This window comes from Aedes aegypti, chromosome 2, assembly GCF_002204515.2.
Source record: "Aedes aegypti strain LVP_AGWG chromosome 2, AaegL5.0 Primary Assembly, whole genome shotgun sequence".
In the NCBI taxonomy this organism is placed as follows: Eukaryota; Metazoa; Arthropoda; class Insecta; order Diptera; family Culicidae; genus Aedes; species Aedes aegypti.
The window spans coordinates 117,593,974-117,610,441 of record NC_035108.1 but is presented as its reverse complement, the minus strand read 5'-3'; the positions used below and the strand labels follow the sequence as shown (position 1 = coordinate 117,610,441).

The 16,468-nt window shown below is 42.3% G+C and overlaps 1 protein-coding gene and 1 non-coding gene across 10 annotated transcripts in view; both read right to left on the bottom strand.

Moving 5' to 3' along the window:
• Positions 1-16,468, bottom strand: part of LOC5564449 (protein still life, isoforms C/SIF type 2) — a 560,183-nt gene that overhangs the window by 445,627 nt on the left and 98,088 nt on the right. The gene's annotated exons all lie outside the window — the stretch shown is intronic.
• Positions 3,803-3,875, bottom strand: Trnas-aga. Its single transcript has one exon. It is a non-coding gene; the product is annotated as a tRNA-Ser (tRNA).

The window sequence follows — 16,468 nt, the reverse complement described above, 5'->3', positions numbered from 1 at the left end:
TTTTCATGCTCAAAACGCAAAATAATAAAGAAATACATACTATGAAAATCTTCAAAATAGTTTTATAGCCCTATCTTTCTTATTTTAGATTTCACGTCAAAACGGTCTATGAACGACTTTAAGAACTTAACAAAACGCAAATTTTCATGCAAAAAGATTGATGATATCTATTTTAGTTCAAAAGTTATTAAAGTTTTTCTGCTTAAAATCCTTTGTTTTTCAAGGCATTTTATTAGAGTTACAAAAATAACACATCTGTAATTTTTTGATATAATATACAATTTTATTTTGTCTTTTGAATGCCGTCAAAAGATTTTTTTTATATTTGCCCCAATCAGAGATATACATAATCAAAGTAGGCATGTTTTTGAGAGAAAAACAACAATAACTCCTAAACGGAAGGAGATAGCGAGTTTCTTCTTTCACCAAATTACGCATTTTTCAAAGCTCTAAAAGTGTTTCATAGACTACTTTGATGAGATATTTGAATTGAAAACTCTAGAGCCAGAAAACCCGTTTTGTTCGGACCACCCTATGTCACTGCAGGAAAAAAGCTTTAAATCGGTCAATTTAAGAGATACAAAAAAACTTTTTTTGGCAAAGTTGCTTGAAATTGAATGGTCTATAACTTTGCTGAAGCATGTATAATATAATTTCTACAAATAAGCAAGTTAGTTACACAATTTCTATGAAAATGTGGTCCACCCTAATTTTCAATAACACCAAACAAAGGGCTTAACTAATACAAACAACTTTGTAGAAGACCGTTTTTGTCTAATGTTTCATTCTAAAGCTCAAAATGCATCTTTCCGCGTAAAACTGATTCCTGGACCACTGTGCAGTGGTGCTCCTGGCGGGAAGAATAGATCAAAGTAATCCAGGCTACTATGTTCTACAGCAAAAAAGCAGTGTTGCTCTGAAGGTAATTGAATGATCATCTCAGCATAAGAAAGACTTTGGTATCAATAATAACAAATTATCCTTACGCCCCATCAAAATGTGGTCTTCGGCAAAGTTGTAGCTGGGAAGTTTTTTTTTTTTTTAAGGCACTCCGTGCTTGTGGCCACTACTGTGCCGGACTCAGTTGATCTTGTAGCTTCTTTACCGATACAGATCTATTTTCAACTTAGCTATATTTACATCTAGTTTCACTCTCTCCTACTCTCACACCGAGCAGGTAGGAGAGAGCTCTGCTATTAGTGAGGCAGAGGCTAGCTGCCTGCGAAGAGGGTCAGTTTGTCTCAGTCACCTTCTGATACTGACGGAGGATAGATGTGCTCCCCAAAGCACGGTCCTCCGTGAGGCGTCTTCTGGTGGCTGGACGGGTTTTTTGTGGAGGGGCTGGGAATCGAACCCATGACCTTCCGCTTATGAAGCGAAAGCGTAACCTCAAGGCTACAGACCCCCCTTATAGCTGGGAAGTTTTCACATGAGATGAGTGTGTTCACTTTTCCATAGATTATTATGACGAACTGTTAGAGGACTGATCACAAAAGGTTTGCCTTTCCATAGTAATTTCAATATAAACTTCAAATAGCGTGTGCACAACCAAATTTCTTCCGAATCGCTTCAAATTTTGGGAGGATCATTTTCATCATAATTGACATCGTTTAAGCATAGGGGAGCAAAAACTTCAAAATTTGCATCAGTCCTAATCACCACCCATCGCCCACTGGACAGCATGCAGCCACATGGAGAATAGTTCCGCTACTCACCACCAGCCATCGCTGGACGAGCAGCGGCCATTGGGGGTGGTGTAGAAGGAGCCATGATGGGGCGAACTTATCATAAAGCGGGAAACTCTAGGTCGAGGGTTCTGAAAAGGAGATCCACCATTGCTCTGGATCATTATCGAGCCATAAGCTAAGCTAGATGGACGTCTGTGACGAATTAGAAAACTTGAGTCCAAACCTGAGAAAGAAGTTAAGGAGTTAGACAGTGGTGAATATAAAAATTCCGGATCATCCAGGTAATAGACCTTCGACCATAACCAGTTCGCATCCATCATTATAACACCCCCCCATTCGTTCTTCAAATACCCGTAGGACCCTTGGTTTACCGTTAGTGTTACCTTTGGTAACCTTGGAGTGGCCGTTGTCTTGGCGTAGAGCGTGGGCCTTGGAGTGAGAGTAGTAGACCCGAAGATCTTGAGTGGTCCTACCGCCTTGAAATACGCTGCAGTACTCTTCATTACCCTCGAGACTGCAAACGCGTGCCTTGTGCTTGAGGCCGCGTCTGGAGACGCCATTTTGTCAGCAGCGACGCAGCATCGGCAAGCCAAGGTCTAGGAAGGGGAAGACTGTAGGAAGGAAACACGGAGAGGAGTCGCGGTCGCAGTCAAACCGAGGAGAGAAGCGAACCGGCGGCGATGAAGCAAGGTGTGGTAGCGGAACGAAGAAGGGGCCCCGCCACCAGAAGAAGAGAAGAAGAGGAGGTGGAAGGTAGGAGATAGGCTGTAAGGAAGTAGGAGGAAATAAAGGTACCTGTGTGCAAGAAAAGTCAATAAAGTGGGTTTAAGTGACGCTCAATAGTATTCAAGTGTTTTCTTGGTCGCGGTTTATCACGCGCATATGCCGACCCTGAGGCAGTGTAGAAGGGGGTCTCATTGATGCCGGATAGGGGGCTGCCCCATTAGTTGCACAGTATAAGCAAATTATTCAAATTCATAAAATTCATTTACATTTGGATGATATTTGAAACTTTTCATGAAAATATCAAGTTAGGGAGGTAAATTTGCATGCAAACTGAATCAGATAGCATCGAGTTAGGGAACATCAAGTTAGAGAGGTATCAACTAACAGAGGGATCGAAGATTGAGGGGACCGCACATTCGAGTAAGAGGAAAAATCGAGATACAGAATATCGAATAAGGGAGAGTTGACTGTAGTTTCATCATTACTCTTATATAAATTATTAGCTCTATTCATAAACATGGTCAATTTAAACTATTTCTTGGAACGATTTTAACAAAATACTTTGGAAGCATCTCAGAAGGAGTTCCTGAGATACGGACTTATAATAAAAAATCATTTAATAATTTCGAAAACAGTTCTTCATAGCGATGATAAATTAGCTTATGCACGGTGCCTTGTTTAAAAATGTCTATAGAACATCCACATAATGAATATGTAGATTTAACCAACAGTAAATTAAAATAGTAGCATTCCACAGAATAGCTAGAAGGATTCTCACACAACTCGGCACATAATTTCCATAAAAAATACATCCAAAATAACTTATAGCCAATATTATCAAATAGCAGGCGGATTTCAGGCAGAATTTTAAACAGAATTTTCTAGTATTATTCAATGGTGTTCTCGCAGAACCTCAAGCCAGATTTGCATAGAATATTCAATAAAAATTTGATTCAATCCTGAGCGAAATTATTATAGATTCCCGAAAAGGATTATCATATATTAACATAACATTGAAAAAAAAAAACATAAGTGAAAAACGGGAGTGAGCCATTTGGCATACAGCCATTTGTCACGAAAAACTGTTAAGCCAAATGACCATCATGTCAAATTACCGTTATGCCAAATGTCCTTTAGGGTATTTTTGTAAACCAGTTTTTAGTCTTGATTTTTCCCAAACACTGCTCCGAACTGACTGATAAATGTTTGAATTCGTGCAGAACTTTTCGTAACATCCATTTCATTGATTGACAACGTTTGGTATTTAATTATCTCTTTCTATTTAAAAAAAAATAAATATAGAACTACCGAAAAGCTAAACATTACATATAATTTGCAATTGGATTAGATGGACAAATTGATGTGAAGATTTGCGAAAAAGTTACACGTCTTCTCAGTGAGAATCGAACTCACGACTCCCCGATTTCTAGTTGGGGCGCGTTACCACTACGCCATGAGAAGACTCATGAACGCAGAAGTTAACCTGAATTCGATTTCAGCTCAATAATCACGTGGTCCTTTTTCGCAAAGTGCACCTCTTTCGGAAGAATTAGATGCCCATCCAAACACAACGCTTTCTATATATATCCAATGCCTAGCCCGAGAGCGCATTGTTTTTTTAGGTATAGGTCCGAAAGAGGTGCACTTTGCGAAAAAGGACCACGTGATTATTGAGCTGAAATCGAATTCAGGTTAACTTCTGCGTTCATGAGTCCTCTCATGGCGTAGTGGTAACGCGCCCCAACTAGAGATCGGGGAGTCGTGTGTTCGATTCTCACTGAGAAGACGTGTAACTTTTTCGCAAATCTTCACATCAATTTGTCCATCTAATCCAATTGCAAATTATATGTAATGTTTAGCTTTTCGGTAGTTGTTAATCTTCCACTCGGCTGGTTGGCCGTAAACCACGATTCATAATTAAAAACAAGTAAATATAGAAGATCTTGGAAAGATTTCCTTAAAAATCTTCTTTTGATCTCTTTGAGTAATTCCTGAGAATAAAGTATCAAACTTTTTACACAAATTTATTGCGTAAACTTTAAACTTCTACTTACAAAATCATTGCGCTACTTTGATGAAAATTATTCTTGTATGATTCAAGGCCAACATATTCGACAAATTCTAGTTGTTAATTAAGAATTTAATCAAGCGCTTTTTTTTGAATATATTCGACTTTTGACCTTCGTTTTTAAAGTCAGCAAAATATGATTTATAAATAGCAATTACGAATTGTTTTGAACATTTCCTTTAAAATATTGGACAAAGGAATTAAAACTTATGAAAAAATAAATGAATCAACGATGTCTACTATAATGTTTTCAGAGGTATGCATTTCATTGAAACTTTAATAAAGGCACCTAAGAGACGTGAAGCTAAGTTCTTGGCAGTGAATCCAGTAATTTTTTTCGTCTCTAGCCATATAATAAATTAATGTTTATTTACAAATCTTGTAGCAAGTACGCTTTATTATAAATTCTTTGTTAAATTTAAGACTGTAAATATTACATGTTATTTTGATATTTGTTAATTAAAGGTTTGTTAATTTATTAAACTTTGCATGTCCATTCGTTTTTCTAAATTAAATCTCCAATTCAATCACCGCCAATTGCTCTCATAGAGAATATACGACATAGTTACTCACGCCTAAAACGAGTGTCTTGAGTTCCCTATGGTCAGCTACCAGGAAAGCGCATGGTTTTGCAAGCCTGTTGAGCGTCATGACGCCACCCAAAAACCGCTTGAGTCGCGGGCAGTGACCCATATGCCTATGCTATTCAGGATGCGTTGACCTTTTCCTTGTTCGGCATTCCACGCTTGTCACGAAGCTTAGCGAGCAAGCTGACTAGATGGATTGAATAGTCAGTTGGAATGAGATGCACGACTTCGGGAAATTTTGCAGATAAATTCCTTTGATGCTCGGTTTCGCAAAATTCAACTTCGTTGAATTTCGCGAAGTTTGGGGACAAAACTGCGGCATCTGAGGATTACTCCAGCCTCGATTCGGGCACTTTGTTCCGTTTCGTGGAAGAGGCAAGAACGGTCTATTTTGTTACCGTGCCGTAGTGTGATTGAATAGTTAAGCGCAAAGTCAATTGCCTTTGGCAGGCAAGCCTACCCATTCGCAATTAGCAAGAGTCGAGAGGAGACCAACCCCCCCCTGCAGCGAGCATCAAAGCAGCAAACAAACCAGCACGCCACCGGAGCAAATTGCCGACGGCGCCTCAACTTGGGTTTGCGCGCCACTGCAGGATCGAGTGCATGTACCGCACTTACGCGTAAGCCCGCGCACCGGTGAGGGAGATACCACCAACCGCATCGCCCGTTCGATCGCCATCCCGGCGAGAGTACCAGGCTGGAGGTAGTGCGCTAATCTGCCCAGTCATCGTAAGCGTCTCCCCACCCACATCAAGATCCTAGGTGAAGAGTGAGTACCCTTATTGCATGCATGTTTGTTAGGGTGGTAGGTCATTTGGCATAAAGTCGTTTGGCATAAAGCCGTTTGGCATAAAGTCGTTTGGCATAATGGTCATTTGGCATAAAGTCGTTTGGCATAACGGTCGTTTGGCATAATGGTCGTTTGGCATAATAGTCGTTTGGCATAATGAGTCTGAAACCAAGAATTTCTTAAGATGAGATTCGGGCTTGTTTTGGAGTCAATAATTGACAATAATTGATACAAAATGTCACTTTATTCTACAAACATATGCTCTTGAATAAACTAACGCATATTAGGAAAATTATTGTCAATAATATTTTATAATTTATGCAGAAATTACCCTTCTTTCAAATATTAATTCTTCTTTTGAGTTCCGCTATTGGAATAATTTTTTGCACTGAAGGTTTTGATATATTTAGCACTTATTTACCCTTCTTTCAAACATTGGATTTTTTTTAAATATGATGTAACCAATTATAGGCATAAAAACTGTTCCTTTGAAATTGAAACAAATTTCACCTTCTTTATACATAGGCTGTTCTTTTAAGATTTCTTTATTTTTTAGATATTTTGTTGTTCCCAACTGACAAAATGGCGGCAATTGATAACATTGATCTGCTCAATTTATCAGCGAAAAGAGAAATCGATTACTGCAGTAGCTTTAATGGGTTGTGCTACTTTTCCCGTAATGTCGGTTCCCCGAATGTCATTACCCCGAACGCCAGTATTCCGAATACCAGTTCCCTGAATATTCCGCTTCAACAAAAAGTCCACAAAAGTTTGTGGCACTCATACTTGTCGTAACTTTAAACATTTCAGGGTGGTGAGCGAACTGACCATCTGATATGCACCCTTCTTTATTAAATTGGCGGTTCTTTGGAGTTTTACCATCCTCAATATTTTTGCCAACATGTGTATAGCCAAGAATGACGGAATACCAGCTTTTTTGATTGCTTATCGTTCTTGCTCGTTCATCTTCCAGCCACTGAAGACTATTATAGCACCTATTTAAACTGCATCACTTTACGGGGAAACGAGTCATTCTAGGAACTGGCATTCGGAGAACCGACATTCAGAGAAACGACATTCGGGGAAAAGTAGGACAAAAGCTATGATTCTGAATGCAGTTATTGGCGTCCAATCTTCTATTGATTTAATCATAAATTTCGCCTTCTTCTAAAAATAGGCTGTTCTCTATATTGATACTGTTTTAAATTATATTATTTAGTCAAGCCCAAATAGCCGTAGCGGTAAACGCGCAGCTATTCAGCAAGACCAAGCTGAGGGTCGTGGGTTCGAATCCCACCGGTCGAGGATCTTTTCGGGTTGGAAATTTTCTCGACTTCCCAGGGCATAGAGTATCTTCGTACCTGCCACACGATATACGCATGCAAAAATGGTCATTGGCATAGTAAGCTCTCAGTTAATAACTGTGGAAGTGCTCATAAGAACACTAAGCTGAGAAGCAGGCTCTGTCCCAGTGGGGACGTAACGCCAGAAAAGAAGAAGAAGATTTAGTCAAGCTAAATGTTTACCATTTATATATTTTGCAATTCTTGCAAGATGTGCTGTTGGAATAATAATTACCTTAGAACCTGTAAATATTCAACATATTTTTTTGCAAACACAAGATCTCCTTTCAACATATGCTGGAAAAATATTATTTTAATCACAAATTTTCCCTCCTTTCGATAATAGACAGTGTTTTTGATGTACACTTTCAAAATTAAAATTTATATTGAATCGTTCGAAAGTTTTGCCACATATATTTTCTTTCAAAAATGTGTTGTTCATTTGAGTTATGTTGTGAGAAGATAAGTAGTGTTAGAGCCTTTCACATTTCAAATGAAAAATAATCTGCTCTCGTATATAGGCTATTTTTGCGTTATGCTGCAATAATAGATCTTTGGATAAGAGCTTTTTATACAGTCGACTCTCCACATCTCGATGTTCTCCATCTCGATATCTCTCCCTATGTCGATGATTTCATAAGTCCCTTCAGTCTGCATACATTTTTACCCTCCATATCTCGATATCCTCCTTATCTCGATATCTCCATATCTCGATGTGTTTCTGTTTATTTTTCGTTCTCAATTGTCTCTCCGTATGTCGATATGACCAATATCGAAGGTTACTAGACCAAAGTTTCGGGATTCAAAACAAATTAGGAGCGCAAATTGACGTTTGTTTGTGTATTACTTTCTTGGCAACGGAGTGTTTTTCAATCTAGTATTCTTTAAAATTTTATTCTTTGTCTCGATCTCTCCCTATCTGGATGGTCCCTTTGATATCGAGATGTGGAGAGGCGACTGTATTTTGCAAATAATTTTTCCTTCTTCTACCAAGAAATTTTCATTAACTGTTACGTACCAATTTGACAGAGCTTGATCGGCAGCAAAATATGTGCGTTCCCTTATTAAAAACTGCGAACTTTCTTTGCCAATTTACTATTTTCAAATATGTATATCGCAACAACTCAATGATACTTTATGTTCTTTTTGCTATGGGCTCAGTGGTGCGGATCTCGGTAAAAGCTTCGAAAATGCCGATATCCATTCTAACTCAATCATTATGCCAAACGGCCATTATGCCAAACGACCATTATGCCAAACGGCCATTATGCCAAACGACCATTATGCCAAACGACTTTATGCCAAACGGCTTTATGCCAAACGACCTTATGCCAAACGACTTTATGCCAAACGGGGTACAATCGTTTGTTAGTGTCGTCCATGGCCATGTGACCCAATAGAGGCACAACATTCATATTTTGCGAGTCCGTCATAGCCCATAATTCGGCGGCGCTAGCATAGAACTCACCCGAGAGTGAGAGGTGATGGTTTGAGCTCCCCGGAGCGAATGTCGGAGTTCTGAGCGTAAGGAGAAGAGCAGCAGAAGATCTCGCGCATCGAGTGCGCGCCACAGGAGAAGTTTGATCCGCACACATTAGAAAGAATAGCTAGAGGGAATCAGTGGAAAAGAGTGTAGTCTAGGCCTAGGCAATGTAGAGAGCAATAGTGGAAATAAAGCATGTACCGTCGTTGGGGGTGACAATGGGTCAAAAAGGGATATGTGCGATTTATTTTTTGAATAACTATCGCAATTTAACTCCAATAAACTTCAAAATTTGGTGTGTATGTACTTTGATGGTACATTAACAACTGTTCAAAAAATTAAAGACAAATATTTATTCACAGCGGCACCACAAGTGAATGAAAAATGACCCAATCTCACCCCATAGAGGGGGTGACATTGGGTCATTGTAATTAAAATAACTTGTTTTTGAGAATATGATTTCCAAACCATTCACAACTGAAAAATATTGATAAAAAACGATGCAAACAAGACAAAAAGATACCTCAGATGTTTCACAAGTATGATTGTTGACGAACAAGGTATCTGCCCTGAACTAACGCAGCCAAGCAAGGGAATCTGTCGGACAAGACGAGATCCGTATTGGTCACTCAAGCGGTCACTCAGATTACCCATACCCATATGAGCATTGGACTGGACAGAACGTAGCGGAGAGATCGAGAGAAGAGCCAGAGGATGATCAAGACAGTTAGTTACCATCAGTACGTCGTCGCGATCAGTCGCAAGGGGCGAACCCTTGCCCGTTTTAATCTGTTCAATGTTTAGTTTTACGAAATAAATTAGTGTCTAGTTATTAAAGTTGTAGTTCCTTATAATAAAGTGTTTTTGTGAAACTGTTGTGGCGTTATCATCTGCATGCGAGGAAGGAAGGTCCAAGGATGACTGGAGTATAAGGATCGAGGATAAGGAAGGATCCAAGGAAATCAAATTGGCTCAAGGAAAGGAGGTACGTTTCTGGCAAGGTCAAGTGGAGGTCGAACCACTCTTTCGGTTGGACGGTTCCCGACATAAATTGGTCCTTCGAACCGGATTCTATCGACCGGTGAATCGTTGGTTGGGACCTGGAAGCTAGTTCCGCCATCGCGCAAGGGTCGAGGAAGCCTTACAAGCTGAAAGAGCGCGCGCCATCATCAAGACCCATTATTGTCACCTGAAAGGATCTTCGCCATCACAGAACATCTTTATGCAACATAAAGGATATGCGCCATCGCAGGACACGGTGAATAAGAATATAGCCATTACGACGGGCTGTTTCGACTACAAGGCATTGCCCCATTGATAAGCTGCACCATTCCGAGCTTCTGGAGGACAACCGATTAGGATCGATAGGCTGGTGGTGTTGCTGGTCTCAAGCAAACCTTCGTCGAAGCTATCGTCATCGAATTTGGACGCCTTTCGAGGATTTCGAGGATCTTCAGGACTACGTAGACGGCCTTAGTGCTGTTCTACCACCGGTCAGGTAGGTTAGAACAAGTATATGTCTGGCCGAAGCCCACTTTCCGTTTCTAACACCACCATTTCGATCTGGTTTCTATTCTCCCTTGGACGAACTTCAAACAACCGCCGGTGTGCTAATCGATGTGCGAGCGAACTGATCGATCGATGGGGACTTATGGTGAATGTGGCCACGATCTGGTGAACGACCGCTAAACGGGATCGAAGGAAGCTAGAGGACATCGACGACACCATTCGAGCTTGGGCAACGCTGCATAGTCCTGTCTGTCAGCCCTATACTCAAATGCTTCACTGGTCGAAGCTTTGAGGTACCTTTGGCGCCATCTTTAGTTCTCCAGGTGAGACTAAGAGTATATGTCCTGCCGTGGCAGGCCCCCCCCTTGATACTACATTGGTTTTTTCTCCTCTGATGCACTGGATTGCTTGATCGAGACGAATTTAAATGTGCTGCTGTAATCGAATGCGAATGTGACGTGCGAATCTGGCTGTTGGCGTAATCTGTAATTCTCTAGGTGAGCTTTACAGTATATGTACAGCCGAAGTTGACATTTTTTGCATACTACATCCGCCCTTTTCTGCCTTTTTTTTGTTGTCACTGGATCGATTTGGAGTTTGGCGTTACTACATTACGCATACACGTGAAAGGCTATCGCTGGTTTCAATATTGGACTTGATCGGCTTCGGGAGTGATACTGCTTTCTCTCACAGGTGAGGTGAACAGTATATGTTCAGCCGAAGCAAGACATTTTTTGAAACTTCATCCACGTATCCTTTCGCTTTTTGGAATCCAACTTCTGCGAGACTCCACGATGGCATCCAAGGACTTGAAAACTTTGAAGGCGAGATTAAGAGGACTTCGCGCCACGTTCAGCAATATTCGACGATTTGTGAGTGAGATGAAGCAAGATGTAACGGTCAGTCAGATCAATGTTCGAATTTCACGTCTCGATGAGTTGTGGCAGTCTATCAACGAGACTTGTTGGGATATTCAAGCACAAGAGGAATTTGAGGAGGGCGATAGTTTCCTAAAGGAGCAATCTGACTTCGAAGCTAGTTTTTACGATGTGAAGTCGTTCTTATTGGACAAGGTGAACGAGTTAAGCGGTGTTAATCCTCAAATTCCAACCAATCGAGGAGATGAAAGTTTTCTACATGGTGCGGTGGACCATGTTCGTCTGCCGCAAATAAAACTACAGTGTTTCGATGGGAACATTGATGAGTGGCTGAGCTTCAGGGACATTTACACTTCCTTGATTCACCACAAGGCAGATTTACCACCTGTTGAGAAATTTCACTACCTTAAGGGTTGTCTTGAAGGAGAGGCCAAGGCACTACTAGATCCTCTAAAGATCACAGCGGCCAATTACCAAATTGCCTGGGATACGTTGCTTAAACGATACAATAATAACAAACTTTTGAGAAAAAGGCAAGTGCAGGCGTTGCTAAAACTACCCTCTCTGGCCAAGGAATCTGTTGGTGAGCTACAACGATTAGTGGAAGGATTCGATAGAGCTGTCCAAAACTTGGATCAAGTAGTTGAGGCGGTTGAATATAAGGATTTATTGTTGGTGGAACTCCTCAGTTGTAGATTGGATCCTACAACTCGGCGTGGTTGGGAGGAATATGCGTCTGCTAAAGACAAGGACACTGTCAAGGATCTTCTTGATTTTCTTCAACGACGAATTCAAATTCTGGAATCATTGCCGATGAAAACAGAAACGAGAAATGACTCTACGTCACAGAATAAGCGTAAACCATTCTTTCAAAGAGCTAGTCACAATGCGATACAGTCCAATAGTTCAAAATGCCCGTCCTGTTCTGAGGTCCACGGATTACACATCTGCCCTAACTTTCTGAAGTTGCCGATGTCCAACAGGGAATCTTTTCTGCGAAGCCATTCTCTTTGCCGCAACTGTTTGAAAGGAGGTCACATCGCAAGGGAGTGTTCGTCGAAGTACAATTGTCGAAAGTGCAAGGCTAGGCATCATACCGTAATGTGCTTCAAATCCGAGGAACGCAGTTCACACCACAGTTCAACTGAAGCTGAAATTTCGACTGAAGGAGCTGCGCAATTCTCATCAGCTTCAAATCTACAGACTTCATCGGGAACAATGTCTTCTAATATGGCCAACAGGTCGTCTTCTCAAATTCTCCTTGCAACTGCTATTGTTCTTGTGGAAGATAATCAAGGATCACGCTATCCTGCTCGTGCCCTACTAGACTCTGGCTCGGAATGCAATTTTATTTCGGAAGGTCTTAGTAGGTTGATGAAGGTTTCTGGAAAGAAGGTCGACATTTCAATCCAAGGAGTTGGGCAAACAAATACGAGAGTTACACGGAAGATTGAAGCTACAGTCAAGTCTCGAACATCGGAGTATTCAAGGTCCATGGAGTTTCTAATCCTGCCGAATGTTACAGCATGTTTGCCTACTGCTACGGTGAAGATCAATGGGTGGAATCTACCACAAGAAGTTGAACTAGCGGATCCAGAGTTCTTCCGTTCCAGAAAGGTGGACATCGTTTTGGGAATTCAAGCATTCTTCAGTTTCTTCCAGTCGGGGAAGGAAATATCGCTGGGTGAAGGCCTGCCCACACTCACAGATTCAGTTTTTGGATGGATTGTATCCGGTGAAATCTACCCACCGGTGGACGGTACAGTTCAAGGTCGATTCTCATGCAACATTGCAATTTCGGATAACTTGGTGGAATTATTGTCACGGTTTTGGTCCTGCGAGGAAGTGGGAGCCGTCAATAGCTATTCGCCGGAGGAAACGCGCTGTGAGGAGCAGTTTGGGCGTACAGTTCGAAGGGAAGCAGATGGTCGCTACACCGTTACTCTTCCCAGGGATGAGCAAATCTTGCAGCAGCTCGGAGAATCAAGGGAAATTGCAGAGAAACGACTCCTAAGCGTGGAACGGAGATTATCAAGAAACCCGAATCTTCAAGTGCAGTACTACGATTTTATGGCCGAATATTTGGAACTAGGCCATATGCGAAGGGTGGCGAGCAGCGATGAAGCAGTCAAACGAATTTATCTGCCGCATCACCCTGTTATAAAGGAGTCAAGCACCACAACTAAGGTCAGGGTGGTATTTGATGCGTCCTGCAAGACGTCTACAGGCATCTCACTAAACGATGCGCTGTTTGCTGGACCTATAGTACAACAGGATTTGAGGTCGATCATTCTTCGGAGCCGGTTCAGACAGGTTATGGTGGTTTCCGATGTAGAAAAGATGTTTCGACAGATCTGGGTCAACGAACACGACACACCTCTACAGTGTATTCTTTGGTTTGGACCGGATAAGGATATTGCAACCTATGAACTTAGCACGGTTACCTATGGTACGAAGTCAGCTCCATTCCTAGCTACTCGTACTCTCAAACAATTGGCTGAAGATGAAAGGGGAAGATTTCCATTGGCCGCGAAGGCCATTGACGAGGATGTCTACATGGACGATGTAATTTCCGGAGCAGACGACGTGGAGTCTGCTATCGATCTACGTTGCCAATTCAACGATTTGCTGCTAAGCGGAGGATTTCGACTGAGGAAGTGGGCGTCTAATCGTCCAGAAGTGCTGAAGGACATTCCTGAGGAGAATTTGGCACTACCTACTGTCGAAGGAATCGATTGGGACCGAGATGCAGAAGTCAAAACTTTGGGACTAACATGGCTTCCCAATGCAGATTGCTTCAAATTTCAATTCAATATTCCACCATTTGTTGAGGGACAGCATTTCACGAAACGAAACGTGTTGAGTATCGTCGCCAGACTCTTCGATCCACTAGGGCTGCTAGGTGCAACGATCACGACTGCGAAGGTCTTTATGCAGCGCCTCTGGACACTGGGAAATGAGAAGGATCGCAAATTGGACTGGGACGAACGATTGCCGCAAACGGTGGGTGAGGAGTGGCGGAATTTTCATGAAAAACTTCCACTTTTGAATACGATTCAAGTTTCACGTTGCGTTATTCCACCTAAGGCACGATCAGTAGAATTTCACTGTTTCTCTGATGCGTCGATGGTAGCTTACGGTGCCACGGTTTACGTGCGAAGCGAAGAACAAGATGGTACGGTTACCGTTCATCTACTTACCTCGAAATCGAAAATTGCTCCTCTAAAGGTTCAATCCCTACCACGATTAGAGCTGTGTGGAGCACTCCTGTCTGCACAGCTTTGGGAAAAGGTGTCAAACGCTATGAAAATGGATGTTAACATTCACTTCTGGACAGATTCAACATGTGTGCTGCAGTGGATCAAGTCTGCTCCTGGAACCTGGACTACTTTCGTGGCAAATAGAGTTGCCAAGATTCATGCTATAACAGAAGGCCATAGCTGGGGTCACGTGTCGGGTAAAACTAACCCGGCAGATCTAATATCTCGTGGAATTCTTCCAAACGAAATTTTGAAAAATGAACTTTGGTGGAACGGACCCAAATGGCTGAAAACACCCAAGGAACAATGGAAATCAGACCCAATCCCAAACCAAATACCCCAGGAGATGCGGAAAACTTCCGCTTCGTGTACAGCAAAGGAGACTTCATTCGTTTCGGAATTCGTTGAAAGGTTTTCGGACTATAATAGGCTAATTAGATCTACTGCTTACTGGCTGCGATTAATCGCAATACTCAAACACGATGATGAGCACAAGAAGGGTTTTTTAACCACTATAGAACTGCAACAGGCCGAAATGCTACTAGTAAGTAAGGTCCAGCAGGATCATTTTCCCATGGAAATTAAGGCTTTGAATCAAGGTCACTCTGTTGCTCGAAACTCGCCGTTGCGTTGGTTCTACCCGCGAATCACTGAAGACGGTGTTCTGCGTGTTGGTGGGCGGTTGAGTCACTCGAACAGTCCGGAGTCAGCGAAACACCCAATGATATTACCAGCGAAACACCATCTAACCGAGTTGATCTTCCGACACTATCATCTAAGGATGCTGCATGCCGGACCTCAACTTCTTCTTGCTACCGTACGACAACGTTATTGGCCGCTCGGTGGTAGAAACGGCGCCAGAAAGATTGTTCATCGTTGTCAACGTTGCTTTCGGGCAAAACCTTCCCGCATCGAACAGCAAATGGGCGAACTCCCGTCTGCTAGAGTAACCGTCGCACGACCTTTCTCAAAAACCGGCATCGATTATTTCGGTCCGATTTATATCAAGGCAGGGAGACGTCAAGCAGCAATTAAGTCATATGTCGCCGTGTTTGTCTGTATGGCTACAAAGGCTGTACACTTGGAACATGTCTCGGATTTGTCAACCGAATGTTTTCTCCAAGCCCTGCGACGTTTCTTCGCGCGACGTGGGAGGTGCACCGATATTTATTCGGACAATGGCACGAACTTCGTTGGAGCTAAAAATAGAATGTTGGAATTATGCAAACTGCTACAAAATCAGGATCATCTCGAGATTGTTACCAACGAATGCTGTAGTGAAGGCGTACAGTGGCATTTCATACCACCTGGTGCTCCCCACTTTGGCGGCTTGTGGGAGTCTGCTGTGCGGTCAACGAAATACCATCTACTTCGTGTTCTAGGCGAAAATCCGGTGTCTGCAGAAGATTTCCGTACTCTGCTTGCCCAAGTCGAAGGATGCCTCAATTCGCGACCTTTAACTCCCATCACCGATGACCCAACAGATCTAGAACCACTGACTCCAGCGCATTTTCTCACTGGTGGATCCTTACAAACATTACCGGATCCAGACCTTAGTTCGGTTCAGTTGAATCGACTGGATCGTTGGCAGCTAGTACAACGTCAACTGCAAGATTTCTGGAGACGATGGAGAACAGAATACTTGTCGCAATTACAAGCCCGAAACAAAAATTGGAAACCTGCTGTTGACATAGTTGAAGGTAGTCTTTGCGTAATCGTTGACAGTTTACAACCACCGATGAAATGGAAGATGGGGCGAATTATCCAACTTCATCCAGGAGCTGATGGTGTGACTAGGGTAGTTACCCTTAAGACCGCCAACGGAACCATGAAGAGAGCGATCAACAAAATTTGTCTTTTACCAGCTCAACATTGATGACCATAACGGAGCGTTGCAGTAGAATGTCTTCCGAGGATATCCAGTGCGTCGAAAGGGGTGTTTCTTGTATATTTTCAGAAGTTCCCGAGACACTTCAGGGTGGGTGAGGATGTTGACGAACAAGGTATCTGCCCTGAACTAACGCAGCCAAGCAAGGGAATCTGTCGGACAAGGCGAGATCCGTATTGGTCACTCAAGCGGTCACTCAGATTACCCATACCCATATGAGCATTGGACTGGACAGAACGTAGCGGAGA